Source organism: Phalaenopsis equestris, unplaced genomic scaffold (genome assembly GCF_001263595.1).
Source record: "Phalaenopsis equestris unplaced genomic scaffold, ASM126359v1 Scaffold000002, whole genome shotgun sequence".
NCBI classification, from domain to species: Eukaryota; Viridiplantae; Streptophyta; class Magnoliopsida; order Asparagales; family Orchidaceae; genus Phalaenopsis; species Phalaenopsis equestris.
The window spans coordinates 32,679,001-32,693,530 of record NW_018164444.1 but is presented as its reverse complement, the minus strand read 5'-3'; the positions used below and the strand labels follow the sequence as shown (position 1 = coordinate 32,693,530).

Below are 14,530 nucleotides of genomic sequence, written 5' to 3'. Positions count from 1 at the left end.
TGCCACATTTGGAGCCAACCATTGAGGTTAAAGTTATTTATCAGAGGCATAAAGATGGAAAAATGAACCGAAAGGCCCTTCGCATGGTGTTAGAGAAATTAGCATAAAGAGCTGGACCAAAGCCAAAGGCGCCAAAAGATTCAAATTTCTTGGATTTACTCAATAAGAATTAGAATGGCCACCTAAAAAATGGATTTGTTGTTTGATCAGCCCAAAATTGTCTGACAATTAATAATCTTAAGAAGACCTACTAGGTTTCTTTAGTCCTAATGAAGGTTAGGATAACCTAAATGGAGCACAAGGTCTAGCATTTGGCCTAAAATTAATAAAAACAGGGTTATACATGATTTAAAACCAACTAGTCTAGTGTCTGTCTTTGAACCAAGGTCAAGATATCCACATGGTCATATGCCACATGAAGGTTGGGGTGATAATTAAGTCCTTTAAAAGGGGCTAAGGTCCTAATTAGAATAATCCTAGAGCTAAGGTGATTGAGAGATTGAGTCTCCATCATTTATGTGTGTCTAAAAGTAGAGTCTAAACTAAGGGACCTTCGAGGGTAGAAGAAGAGCTCTATAGTTGTCCTCCCTCTGCCCAATTCAATGTTCTATGTCATTTGCCCAATCACAATGTTGACATGTATATGATACTATCCACAACAACTCTGCTTCCTTGTGAATACAACCAATGGTCGACTGACACACCTAATAACAAGCCCCCTCTCTTCACATGATAACTCCCCAATGCCACCCGCTACCTCGCTTACTCTCTCCCGCACATACTCCCCCCTTGCACGCATCTTTACTGTTTCCTATGTTGTAAGTGTTCTACATTGATGTTACACCAAGAGGTCAGCATTCAGTCAATTCAGATGGATTTGTTTTAAAATTGATCAAACCTATTATAACCGAAATCCATAATCCAAAAAACTAAAGCAATCTAAATTCTGATAAAACCGAACCGACTGAATCGAAGTTTGATTCAGTTTAAACGGTTCAGTAATGAAATTTTGAAATTTAATTGTTTATTAAAATTTGGCTAAGAATAAGCATTACAAATTTCATAACTTATTCGCATAATATAGATTTACTTTCATGAACCCTCTATTTATTTCAATCAAACATTAAAAATAGTAAAAATTCTAATTTTCTTAGTTTATTTGATATTAAATTAAAATATAATAATTTTTTTTAATAAAATATTGATTTTTCAGTTTGTTCGTTTAATAAAAATAAAATCAATCCAAAAACTGAAACCAAATTTCGAAATTTTAAAAACTAAAAAACCAAAATCAAAATTTAAAACCAAACCGAACCAACCAAACTTGATCGGTTCGGTTAGATTTTTCAGTTTTGACCAAATAATGCACACCCCTAGTTGCACCGCCAATTCACTTGTCTACTCAACATAGCCTGCAAGGTCATTACACGGCTTGCTTGCACAAACCCTACTTTACATGCAAAACACATGTCAAGTTACCATCTTCAACATGTGTCAAGGATTTTGGATAATGGATTATGCATCCTACCTTATTTTACTAAAGCATTTTGGTCTTATAGTAGATTTCCCCACCATTTTGCTCATCTCTATATGTTCTTCACTCTTCCTCGAGTTAGCAAGGATCTAGAATGACCCACAAACAAAACATGACTCCACAAAATTAAGTTTTAGATTGTATTGGAGATTCTATCGACCTATTAATAGCAATTTATTTGCACGAACTTCAATGTTGATCATAGAAGGTATTCAAGAAGGGGGACACATTCCCTCCTTCATTTGATGGCTCATTGGTTCAATTTGTAAAATTATTAGAAATGTTCACTAGTAAAAATATCAACTGCAGCTGCATAATTTGAAGGATATAAATTTTTTAGTGGGTATATTGTTGTGTACCCCTCTCTGTGATTCTCCCCTTCAGGTGCTATTACTCAAGAAAAATTTTTCACCCTTTTGAATTTTGTAGAAACAAAAATTCACTCAAATTTTTTATTTTGTTGTAATTCCTAAAAGTTTTTATGACATTTAAAAGTATTGGTAGCTTGCAAGGCTGGAAGTTTCAGTATCAAGACTTATGTACAACTTTCATTTTCATCTCCTATTTCATTCTCACATGCATGCGTGTCAACCAAAAGCCAAGCCTTATTGTAGAAGATTTTGAAGAAATTTTGTGAAGTTACCTTTTTTGGCTTCGATATACTACAAGTATTTCAAACCCATAACTACATATATTTTACTTTATCCTCAAAAGATGGAAGCCATTGTGGATTGGTCAAGGCTCAAAAAAAAGCTTTCAAATGAGTTTTCCCATATTAATTGTGCACAGAAGATGTGTCCAAGCATTCTCACAAAGGCCATAACTATTATATTAACTACTTCATAAAGTAGTGAATTTCCATTGGGCTCAAGTATTTGAAGAGTTCATTGAAGGAATAGTTCAATATTAATTTTGACACTACCTATTTGCTTTAGTTATGGATGTTCTTAGCGGACATTTACAGAACGATGTACCTTGACATATGCTTTTCGTTGATGATATCCTTCTTGTGATAAGACAAGAGAGAGCTCAAGAAAACTTGATTTATGGAGATCGACTTTAGAATCTAAAGGCTTTCGTTTGAGTAAAATTATAACTGAATATATGAAATATCATTTTGGTAGCAGTAGTGGGGTTATAATAGTTGGCGATCTAGTCATTTAAAGGAGTGAATGTTTTACATATATTGGGTCTCTTGTTCAAAGTGATGGAATAAAGGCGAGGATGTTATTAGTAGAATTCAAATTGGATGGTTGAAATGGAGGAATGAACCGGTCTATTGTGTGATAGAAAAGTAATGCTTAACGAAATTTTTATAATATGGTGGTGAGATTTGCAATACTTTATGGTGCAAAATGTTGGCCTATAAAAGAGAAGCATAAAATTAAGTATTGTTGAGAAGAGAAAGCTCGGGACTTGGGAGGATGAGTGGCTTTACACTTAGAACAAAAAATGAAACGAATATATTCGTGAAAGAATCGGAGTAGCTCTGGTGACCGACAAGAATAGAGAGAGTCGCCTTAGATGGTTTAGTAACATTAATCGCTAACCATTTGATGACAGTGTTAGGAGAGTAAGGGTACACCTAAATAAAACACAATTGAGCAAAAGGATTCATGTAGCTGACCCCACTTAGTAGGATAAAAGATGTTATTGTTGATGTTGTGCTATTGAGTATAACTAAAGTGGTCCAATTTTATAAGATGGTTCTTTGCAAGGTTTAGGTATTTTAATTATGTAGATTGGAAAAGTGATCACCTATGCATACAAACAACTATAGTGGCACTAGAAGAGTTGTCTTACACATGACTAGTAATTAGAAGCTGGAACTTTTGCTCTTAAAAGATGGGGTGATGCGTGGACATTTTCACAATAATGAAATATGTCTTCATGTGCAAACTTAATTAAAGATAGAGAAAGTTCCTAGAGTTACTAAATAATTATGGCTTCCACAATCGTTGTCAACCCAAAAATTCCAATGTGATAGTCAATGCCTTAAGCATGAAGTTTGTTCTCATTAACTTAGGGAATCTCACAAGTAAACTAGTCATCACCCCTTGAGTAGATTAAGAAAGTGATAGCAAACCCAGAAAAAAGATCCATAATGTGTTACGTGGAAGGTGTTCTCTAAGAATTAAAAGTGAAAGGATTTTAAAGCGGATGATAAAAAAGTTCTACATTTCAAGGAACTATTCTATGTAAACAGCAACGAAACAAAAAAGGTCATTCTCCAAGAAACACATTAAACAAAGTACTAAATTCACATTATAGCTGAAAAAGAGTCGATGGTTAATGAAATTATATTGGTGGTCTTAATTCTTAACGCAAGAAGGATGCAACTAAGTTCATGAATTAGTGTTATTCCTGCCAAGTAGTGGAAGTTGGATAACCATGCAAAACTCTACTGCCTTTGTCTGTACCATGGAAGGGGGACAACATTGCAATGGTTTTTGTAACTAGATTACCAAGAATACTAAAGCACTACACAATATAAGTTGCAGAAGTTAAACTTAGAAAAAGGGCACATTTGTTGTCTGAGCATAAAGCACTAATCTTATATAAGCTAATCCATCTCTATGCACAAGATATTGTTCATTTACATGGTTTCCCCTGCATCATTGTTTCAAACGAGGATGGTCAATTAGCTTCTAAATCATTAAATCAATTCAAGAGGGCCCACACAATCAAATTAACTTCAGTGTTAAGTTTCATCCACAAGCTGATGAGCAATCAGAGCACATCATCCATATTCTATCAGATTTGTTCAAAATGTGTGCTTAGATTTTGGTAACATTTAGGAGAAAATCCAAACAAAAACAATTCAAAACTAGTTGAAATATTGAATCAAACAAAGTAGAGAGCACTATGAGGCATGCATTATAGCGTCCTATAGAAAAATAGCTGATGGGCGCATTGCTATAATGATTTTAAGAAAGATGTCGCTCACTCTGCTGCATGCATGATAAAGCATATCCACCAAACAATCACAAAAAATTCATACTCCATTTTCAAACGGTTAATAGTCATTGTGACATCTACAAGATAATACTTCCACCTAATGGAAAAAAATCCTTGCATGAAGATTCATACCCATAGAGGCACAAATCAGCCGGAAAGCCTGGCAACCACTCGTAGAGCAGGATAATTCCTCCTATAAAATGAGGTCACAAACTCGATCCCCATTCATCATAAAAGGCCGTTTGTATAAAATTAAAGTGAAGGGAATAAAAAATGACGACAATCTGAAACCGGAATTCGAATATGACCAAACGGGTGTTAAACTTTCAAGTCTCCACCCACGCCCACCCCGACACCCCCCCCTTCCGCCCAGATCTCTAGCATCAAAATAGAACAAAATAAAATAAAATAAAATAAACTCCAACTGTGCCACAGAAACTACAAAAAAATCCTGCAGTTTCTAATCCCCTGATACAAAGCATCTCTGCCCCAAAATACAGCAATCTACTGCAATGCCGGTGACACAGAAAAACAAGATTCCGACTACGAAAACAGCCAGAATCAAAAACAAATAAAATAGGTTAAAAATCGGACAACACAATTTCAAAGAAATAAAAACTAGGGTTTGCGCGCACGACTTTCCCGTGTTTTTTCTTCCTCTTACCTCAATTCGCAGTCCAATTTCACGAATCTCGAACTGGATAACACCGAACTCCTCTCTGATTACTCCTCCTTTAGAAAAGGATCTTATCTGATTTGCTTTTCTGATGAAGATGCAGAGGGCATGGATTTGGGCCAGCGAGACACTGTTGGCGAGGGATCATGGGTAGTGAAGGGTTAGGATTGGAGAACCTTCGAAGTTTGTTTGACGATCACAGCCGCCCATTTATTTATAGCTCTGCGCGGCCAGTGGACCATAACGGTACTTTCTACAGACTGGGCAGGGTCCCCCTCAGATTGTGGCCGACGCTGCCAGCCCGGTTGCGGCGGGGGGCGCGGGCCGATAAAAAGGGGCATCTAAATACAAACCGCCCAATTCCTACGTATTTGCAGATCTAATACTTAAATTTGACTTTTTTACTTTTATACCACTTATCATTCATATCACAATGCAAATATCATGCATATGTAATGTATGTAAAAATTAGAATTTAGGTGGTATGTAAATTAAAGGGCATTGATTGGTATGTATGAAAATTTATGAATATGAGGACTAAATTATAAAAAATAGTTATTTACATACATACCATACAATTCTTATGTATACGACAAACCTATCACTTAAACATTCGTATTTGCATACATATTACATTAGCACTCATTGTCACTATATTTCTAAAATGTAAAATATATATTTTGGTGCATAACGTGTGGTGTGTATGTAAAAGTTAAAATTTAGGTGTTATATTAGTAAATATGTAGAATTGAGTGCTTTTGGAAATTCAGTTCTTTTAATGGAACTCCAATAAGTTTAGGGATGACTTGTCGAATTTGAATTTTTTTTAGCAGAGTTTAAGTGAAGCAATTATGGTAAATACGCTAATTAGGTCGGTTCGAGACTTAATTGGCCAACTTCAAAAGTTTTACTCCAAATTTTAAAATGCAAAGTAGATTTTAAAAATTCAATTGCAAATGATAGTAGACATATCAAAGTTTTTTTTTTTTTTTTTGGAATTTTTTTGATTTTTTTTTTCCGAATTTGAAAATGATTTTACAGAAACCATAAACATTATAGAAAATAACATGGGTTTTTATTTTGAGATTGGATGTTGAACAAAGATACAATTTAAGACTTAAAATCTATATGAAAATTACTCAACAAAGGATGTAAATCAATTGTGAAAATTTTGGGATCTTTAAATGAGATTAAATCATTCAAATTTAGCCAAAATCCTTACTAGGTATGGTTAGGGTTAACCGTGACGACCTATGCAGGGGGAGATTAAGGTGGGATTTAAATGAGAACAAAAAGATAAAATTATTCAAGCACTCCTTACAAACACACAAAATTTCACTAAAGAGAAATCATATAAAATTGTACATCAAGGAGATGAAATAAATCCTAAACTCACCAAAGTTCAATGAGGGATGATGCTCGCTAAACCACACCCTTGGAGGAAGCCACCAAGTCACTCCTTAATTTGAGTTCTTCACTCAAAAGTCAATAATTTTCACATCAAATTCACGTTATGTTCCTCTTATCATACTTTTAAATAAAGTTCACAACATCTAATTAAATTCAAGCACACAAAAAGAGGGAGAAATGATGTTTTCCACCTCGGAACTACTTGAGAGCTACCTAAATCACCAATAACTACCTTCCTTTTTCACATGTGACCAACCATAATCACCTCATAACTATGTGTTCGGCCATTTCTTTACTCCACACTTACTTTGGTGCACTCAAGTTCACCTAAATACACTCCAAAGAGCACATAACAACTTGAATATTTAACATAAGATTCTACAAATAAATAAAATATAAAATAACTTAATAGACTCCACGAAAAACATACATATAAAAGTGACGTAATTCTTCATGCATTTCATTTTTTGATCATTTGACTTGGCTTGGTCTCTTGAATTAAGTCCTCTTATAGTTTGATTAACACAGTGTCACATCAATTCCTTTGGACCTTGAGAAACTCTTCTTTTGAAGAGTTATTTTGACCTACACTTGGCGGTGGAGTATCTGAAGGTGTAGGTTGCTTGTTATAAGATAACACTTGTGATGGTTTACCGCCTTCCAATGCTCAAGTGTTGTCTACTCTCAAAATTTGAGCTTGTTCTGCGCTATAATGCTTGATCATTTTTTGCAGCTCCTCATAATTTTTTTGCAGCTCCTCATAATTTTTTCTTTCATGAAATGAGGGTGGAGTTTACTAGTAATGGGAAAGAGATGTCTATGAAGGATATTTTAAACAAGTATTAAAGGCAAAAAAGTATAATCTTTTGATATTCTCACCAAAGTGCATCAACATGATCATAAGAAGATATCTGTGAACATTTTTATCTCACCAGTAAAATCACCAAATTTATAGCCTCAACTTACGATCACATGGAAAAGAAGACTCATTAAACCAATTTTTTAATCATGAATCTCAGGAATTTTTTGCTATAATACCAAATTGATGTTGCAAATTCACTTATTTATATGAAACTCTAGAGGGGTGTTTAAAATAATTTTTAGGATAATTCTAAAGAATTTGAAGGTATTTGGAAGGGTTTAAGTGGGGGAAATATGATAAATATACTAATTGGGTCAGTTTTCGACATAATTGACCAAGTTTAAGAATTTTTCTCCATATTTTAAAATACATGGGGGATCTTCAAGATTTTATTTAAAAACGATAGTACACTGATTAATGTCATTTTCTAAAAAAAATTTAAGATTTTTTTCATAATTTTAACTTGAATGTACATAAATTTGTAGCAAAATGGAAAATTAAATGGGGTTTTGAATTTGTCCTTGGGGTTTGAACAAAAACATCATTTAAAAGATAAAATATATATTGAAATTAATATACAGATGATGGAGATCAATTCTATTTTTTTTGGGAATTTTTAAATGGAATTAGATCACTTAAATTTAATGAAAATCCAAATTAAGTGGAGTTAGTGCTAACCCTAGACAACTTTTGTATGAATGATTAATGTGGGATTTAAATGAGAATAAAAAGGTACAAAACTATCAAAGCATGCCTTACAATCACCTACACCGTCTGATGAATTGCTCAAATCATCATGTGCGGTAAGCTCCATCAAAGGAGGGTAATAGTGGGTATTGCTCCTCTCCTTCGATTTGATCATCCATGTCAAGCTCATGAGAGCTAACCATAAAAAAACAAAGCACATAAAAAGTACTTCGTGCCTTCTTTCATTGATTCATCAAAACTACACAAGGCATCAGGAGGAACAGGCACCTTGCTTTGAGCTCACAATTGCATATGAAAAGAAAGAAAGTAAATCAATAGCAAAATCAGTAATAGAAGTGATCGTAATGGTTGCAATGACTTTGGTTGATCCTCTTCAAAGAGGCTTCTCCAAGTACGACTCCAGAATCTCGATCTCTCCAGCTCTATGGCAGACTTCAAGTCAATTATTGAACACATAGTATTCTTCCAAGAAATGGCACAAGTGCCTATGGTAGTGGCAGTAGTTGGGCCTACCGATCTTCTCAATTTCATTGGGTTTTCTTGGTTGAGAAAGTTGCATACCATGTTTGATCAAGTTTTAGAAAATCTTCATAAAACATTCTCTTCTGAAAGAGCATACTTTAAGCTTCTTTCACTCAGGAGACTAGGCTTTCCACTTCTAGAAAGGTGAGCCAGCTTGTTCAGAGAACATGACAAGCTTTTTCAGCTTACTATCCATTGTCATCAAAACTAAGCTATCTTCCGTCCTTCTCGAAGGACCCGCTATAAAAGACCTTTTACCTTTGGTCTTATAATCAGACAAGGACCAAAATCCCTATAGCATCTTGTAGGCTAACAAATTTTTATATCAACACTCCAAAAGTTTTTATAGGGGTGATTATAAGCAAGACAAAAATTGGGTCTTTGATCCTTCCATGAGGAGTGCAACAACATGTTGCTCCTGAAGGAATGGCTCACACTTCATACTCAAATATCTCCAATGAATAATAAAGTTCACTAAAGACTCGTTGGTCTTTTGTTGGGTTCATTTATAGATCACTCACGGTGACTGGTGTTGAGAGGCAGTGAAACGTTTCACAAACGCATCCTCTAACTCGGTGAACATTTTGAAGGCTTTTTTTTGGTTAATCGACATATCATTCAAAAACAAATACAACCAAAATAGTGACGAAAAAGCAAAGGAGAAAAACTTCATTGTTGTCGACGTTGCAACACAATGCTCAAATTTGGGTAATATGCCGTCGGGAATTTCTGACCCCATCAAATTGCTTGAACTGTTGAGGGACAAACCCCGAAGGATATATAATATACTCATACGCCTCAGAAAAAGGTCAGCCTCTCCTCACTACGACCTCTCATTTTTTAGTTGCTAAGGAGGCCTTAAACTTTGAATCCACTAAAGATTGCAAATGTGCATCCTAAAGTGCTCGCTCATGCTAAGAAGCATCAGAGGAAGTAGCAAAACTAGTATAGTATCACTAGTAATGGGAACAGAGGGTAGGGACAAAACTAGTATAGTATCACTAGTAATGGGAACAAAACTCGACTCTGGTGCATCCACATGAAGCTCTACATCTGGAGACTTTAGGGGCTCCAAAACAAGCTCAATGTTTTATACGACAGAGGGTAGGAACCCAGGCCTCGCAGTGGACCGATGGGTAGACCCCAGTCTCCTACTACGGGGAACTTGAGGGTGAGGAACGTAAAGGATTTGCTCCATGTCTTGCTTGAACGTCAGACGTTCACCATGAACTTCTCCCCGAAAATTGGGCCCTTTCCTTTTAAGGAGAAAACTGCCTCGTCAATCTTCTTTGTTAGAAGACTCATGGCAGAGCGATCAATTTAGATAGCGGGTTTAGGAAAGCCTGTGTCCCGAGGACGGGTACCCCCTGGCTATCCAGGCTAGGACGTCGTCTACATAGCCGGAAAAAAAAGTGAAAGGATTCTCAGTCATGGGAATCTGAGACTCCATCAGAGGTGAAATTGAAACAACACTATAAACTTACCGTTGGGACCATATCAACCTGTTCCTAGTCATACGGGCCCTCCCACCCATTATAGGAGTAAGAGAAGCCTTAGAGAGACTCGGGACAACATGGTTGGGTACCACAATAGGGACATGAGTAACGGCTCTCATGCCATTAGAAAGCATGGAGGAACGACCCGAAAATCTGGAAAAGAATGACGAGCACTGCGACACATTGTTGTCAGGCTCCGACCTTTTCTTCGCAAAAGGGGTGGTACGACATGAGCCACCATAGCGGGAGTAGCTTGATATGCACGACTCCATTTTTTAGGGGGAGTGTTGAGAGCAGATGCCTCAGCGAGCATGGGATTATGGATGGTAATCCTACAAGGTGCTTGAAAGAACCAAAGTTTATGGCACTCTCGAGGCATAGATAACATTCAAAGAGAATGTAACGGGGTTCCTTCGACAGTAGCGAACGCGATCATCTTCTTGTCTGTCATGTCTACCAAGCAAAAAGAGACAATAATCAATAGCATATAAAGGTTAAGAAATCAATCAAAAGTACAACACCACTGATGCTTGCGAAAGGGCAACGATTGAATTGCTGAGGGTAAAAAGAAAATGATAAAGCAATGCCAAATTCCCACCAGCGGTAGCCAGCAAAAACATATATCTAAAAGGGTTCAAGTAAAATATTCTTTGAAACACGTCCGCGAAGAAGACCCTACAAAATTAACTCACAACAAGAGATTCAAGTGTGTATGCTTGTTCATGAGTCAAGAGCAACTCCTAAAATGATGTTTCCCTTTGTTTAATTACAACTTTGGGGATGCCCGAGAATGCTCTTAATTAAAAGAATTCTGCTTACATTCAAGTGACTACTCGTGACAAGTAATTTAATTTATACCTTTAGTTGCTAATATTATCAGGAAAACCTCTCTTAGAATAAAATGATATGAGATATTATGTGCACAAACATCAAGGTGCCCACAAAGACATTATGAAACATTCATTTTTTAATTTTCTTCCAGTTGTAAAGCTTAAAATGAATAATTATTTATAAATTAAAGGTTGTTATATAAATTGAGACTTTTATGTTTTGTATGATTTTATTTAAGCAATGAAATTTTTTGGTAAGTACTCTTTGTCTGACCGTATGTTCCCATCTTGATATTCCAACCTCCCCAGGCGTCTGCTGACATATTTGGACCACAAACCATCCACTTACACTCTTCAGAAGTTATCCACATGCATCGCTACTCCCTGAAGATATATCAAATGTAGCCATCATATAATATAGAGCAGCAACAACTTCACTTATAGGACAGATCACGATGAACTTTAGTACACCATACACAATTGAGCCATACCACCCAACAATGTCATAGATGTTAGTAGAACATATTTATATTCTAGATGCAATATACACGCTGTATTTTTTATATTAGCTTTCTATCATATGAAATGTACCAATGTTTTATTTTTTATAGATAGTTTTATGTTTTATTATTTTTATTTTATAAGATTGTTTATTTTCAAAAAATTGAAAAATATTATATCTCGTCCAAATAATAATATATTATTTTATATATTCGAGCTAAATTTAAAATATTAAGCCATCTAATTCTAATACTTGAGATATTTTGCTCCATTTTTTCGTACATTACTTGATTAATTTCACTAAACTCTTAGCATTAGAAAAAATAATCTTTATTTGTATTAGGGCCCGTTTGGGGCAACTTATTTGGTGCGGTGGCGTTTTGAAAACGCACCTGACCTGTTTGGGTAAACTGCATTTTGGCAGCTTATGCGTTTTCAAAACGCAGAAAACGACGTCATGATATTTTAGAGCTATTTAATTAGTGTATTTGAAATATTGTAGAGCTATTTAATTCAATATAAAATAAATTATGTTTACCTCAATAAATAAATAAAATTAATGTAAAATGGCTATCTGTACCGTAATTCATATTTCAGCCTAATTATTTAATCCAATTAAAATAAAATTTGACTGGAATAAAATTATTATTTTATTATTTATAAATTATTGTGCTTTACACTATGACAAATATTCAATTTTTCCTCATTAGAGATGGTCGCCATCCATGCCTTCGTGTACTTCTTGCGAAACAAATCTGCTTCCTCCAAATGCCAGCCATGACCTAATACTCCAACTAATGACGTTTGTTAATGACAATTATAAAAATGATTAGAACTAGTATTATATTTTCCATGTCAACTTAGAAAAGTAATTAATAGAACAGGTCTCCTTAAGCAGGTTGAGTTAGATGGGGCTGGTATGGTGCTCCTAAATTTTTTAGAAAATTTACATATATACCACACAATTCTTACTTATTTATATATGAAGTTTGATATGTACTTCATCACACTTTGGTGACATAAATATAGACATTAAGAGATGTATTTTACTAAAATGTTAATAATAATGATGTTTGTGAAGAGATGTTATGGCCTTGAGTGCGAAAAAATATTACATCAGGACTCCGCGCTTAGATTTACGTGCAGAGTCCAATGTCTCGTATTATTCATGTGTTATTGTATGTTATTCATGTGTTATTGTGTTAAGGGAATATTTCTGATGTCATAATAACAGAATAATACATCAATAACACTGGAATAACATACAATAACACTTGAATAACACGAGGGGAATATTCTCCTGTGTTACCGGGCCGATTATTTTTTTTCTCACATTCACGTGTGTGGCGTGATTTCATTGAACTCCGCACATAACTCTACGTGTGGAGTTCTGATGTAATATTTTTTCCTTGAGTGTTGAGTATGTAACTATGAAAATTTAGGTGGTACAAATGTAAATGGGAATACTTCTTGAGGTTTCCCCCTTTGATTTGGTGAACCTAAAAAAGATGAAAAAAATAGATAATAATTATGATATTTGACTATTTGATGAAAAGGTTGGTAATATGTAAAAATTTGGGGGTTGATTTGAAAAATACCAAAAATTATTAAACCCTAATTAGACTTGCTTAGGTCTCCAACTTCCTATAGTGAGTTCCTTAGGTTTATGTGGACCTTTGATAATTTCCTCAAGATTTTTTATTGTCATTTGTGAAGTTTTTCCTTAAATTTTCAATTAACATAATTTATTATTTGGTTTTAATTACTTAAAACTTAGTTAAGTCACCTCAACTTTAAGTTATGTTAATCCTAATACTAATTGGGCTCCCAAAAGCCTAAATAGAAAATTTGGGGTTAATTTTAATAGATAAGGGTGGTTAGGGGATTTAATTAATTTAATTAATTGATTAACTAATTAATCAAGGAATTAATTTATCTTTAACTTAATAAACCCTTAATTATCAGCCCAAGTGAGATGGGGAATTTCTCTTGGGTGTTGGGCCTCATCTCCTACACTTAGGAAAACTTTTCATATTTTACAAAAATATAATTAATTTATATTGATTAATTTAATTAATCAATGTAGTTAAGAAAGTTTATAAAAAAGTTATAAGATTATTCAATGAACCTTAAAATTCATGGTGGTTCCATTGGGTGGTTCTACATGCCGGGGTAATTTTCCATAAAAATTGAAATAAGAAAAACAAATAAAATTAATTAAAATTACAAGAGTATTGGATTAAGTCTTAAATTTTAGAAAATACAAAATTAATTTAAATACCTTTTAAATAACTTGAACTTTAAGAACTCATATGAATTGATCTACTTAAATAGATTTCAATTTCTTAGATGTTTTGAATAGAGGAAAATATTATAAAATTATGACAAAATTTTATTTTATCAATTAAAGTAATTTTCTAAATTTGAAATTCATAAAAAATCAATTACATCTTAAATAAATAACAACTCAATAAATACATTTAACAAATTCCTAATTTTTACAGTAAATTTAGACAAAATATTCTCAACCCACTTGTAATGTTTTTCATAATTAAAAGAAAATTTCTAATTTTGAGAAATTAAATTAATTAACTAATTAATAATTAATGAAATTCAAGAATGGTCTAAAAAAAGAAGAAGACTTGAAAATTTTTTAAAATCAATCTTAACTTTAAATGGATATATAATGTAATTTAGTAAATATTTGGAGCATATTTTGGATAGTTTAATGACTTATAAAAAAAAAATTGGTTAACCTTAACTTAAGACGACATACGGTGATCTCCTAACCATCTTTAAGTTCTTAAAATTGATCATAAGCTTTCTTGGGTGAGCTTTTATGAACTCGTAGTTTACACCCAATCACTTGGGCTTTCATAACATACTCTTGAAATCCTAATTTGATGACTTAACAACTTAAGCTCACTTGAAACTAATTGAATTGAACCTAAACCTAAAATTGAATTAAAATTCAATGAAAAAACTTTAAATACAAAAAAACATGAAACTAATTCACCCTTAGTTTCTCATAGT

The 14,530-nt window shown here is 33.9% G+C and overlaps 1 protein-coding gene across 3 annotated transcripts in view; it reads right to left on the bottom strand.

Annotated features, from left to right (window-relative positions):
• The window catches only part of LOC110024751 (nuclear transcription factor Y subunit A-7), a 42,019-nt gene extending 36,533 nt beyond the window's left edge, over window positions 1-5,486 (bottom strand). For all 3 annotated transcript variants that reach the window (XM_020724900.1, XM_020724907.1, XM_020724916.1), the window contains exon 1: window positions 5,157-5,486. The gene's annotated coding sequence lies outside the window, so the exon portion shown is untranslated. The remainder of the gene's footprint in view (window positions 1-5,156) is intronic.
• Between the last annotated feature and the right edge of the window lie 9,044 nt (window positions 5,487-14,530).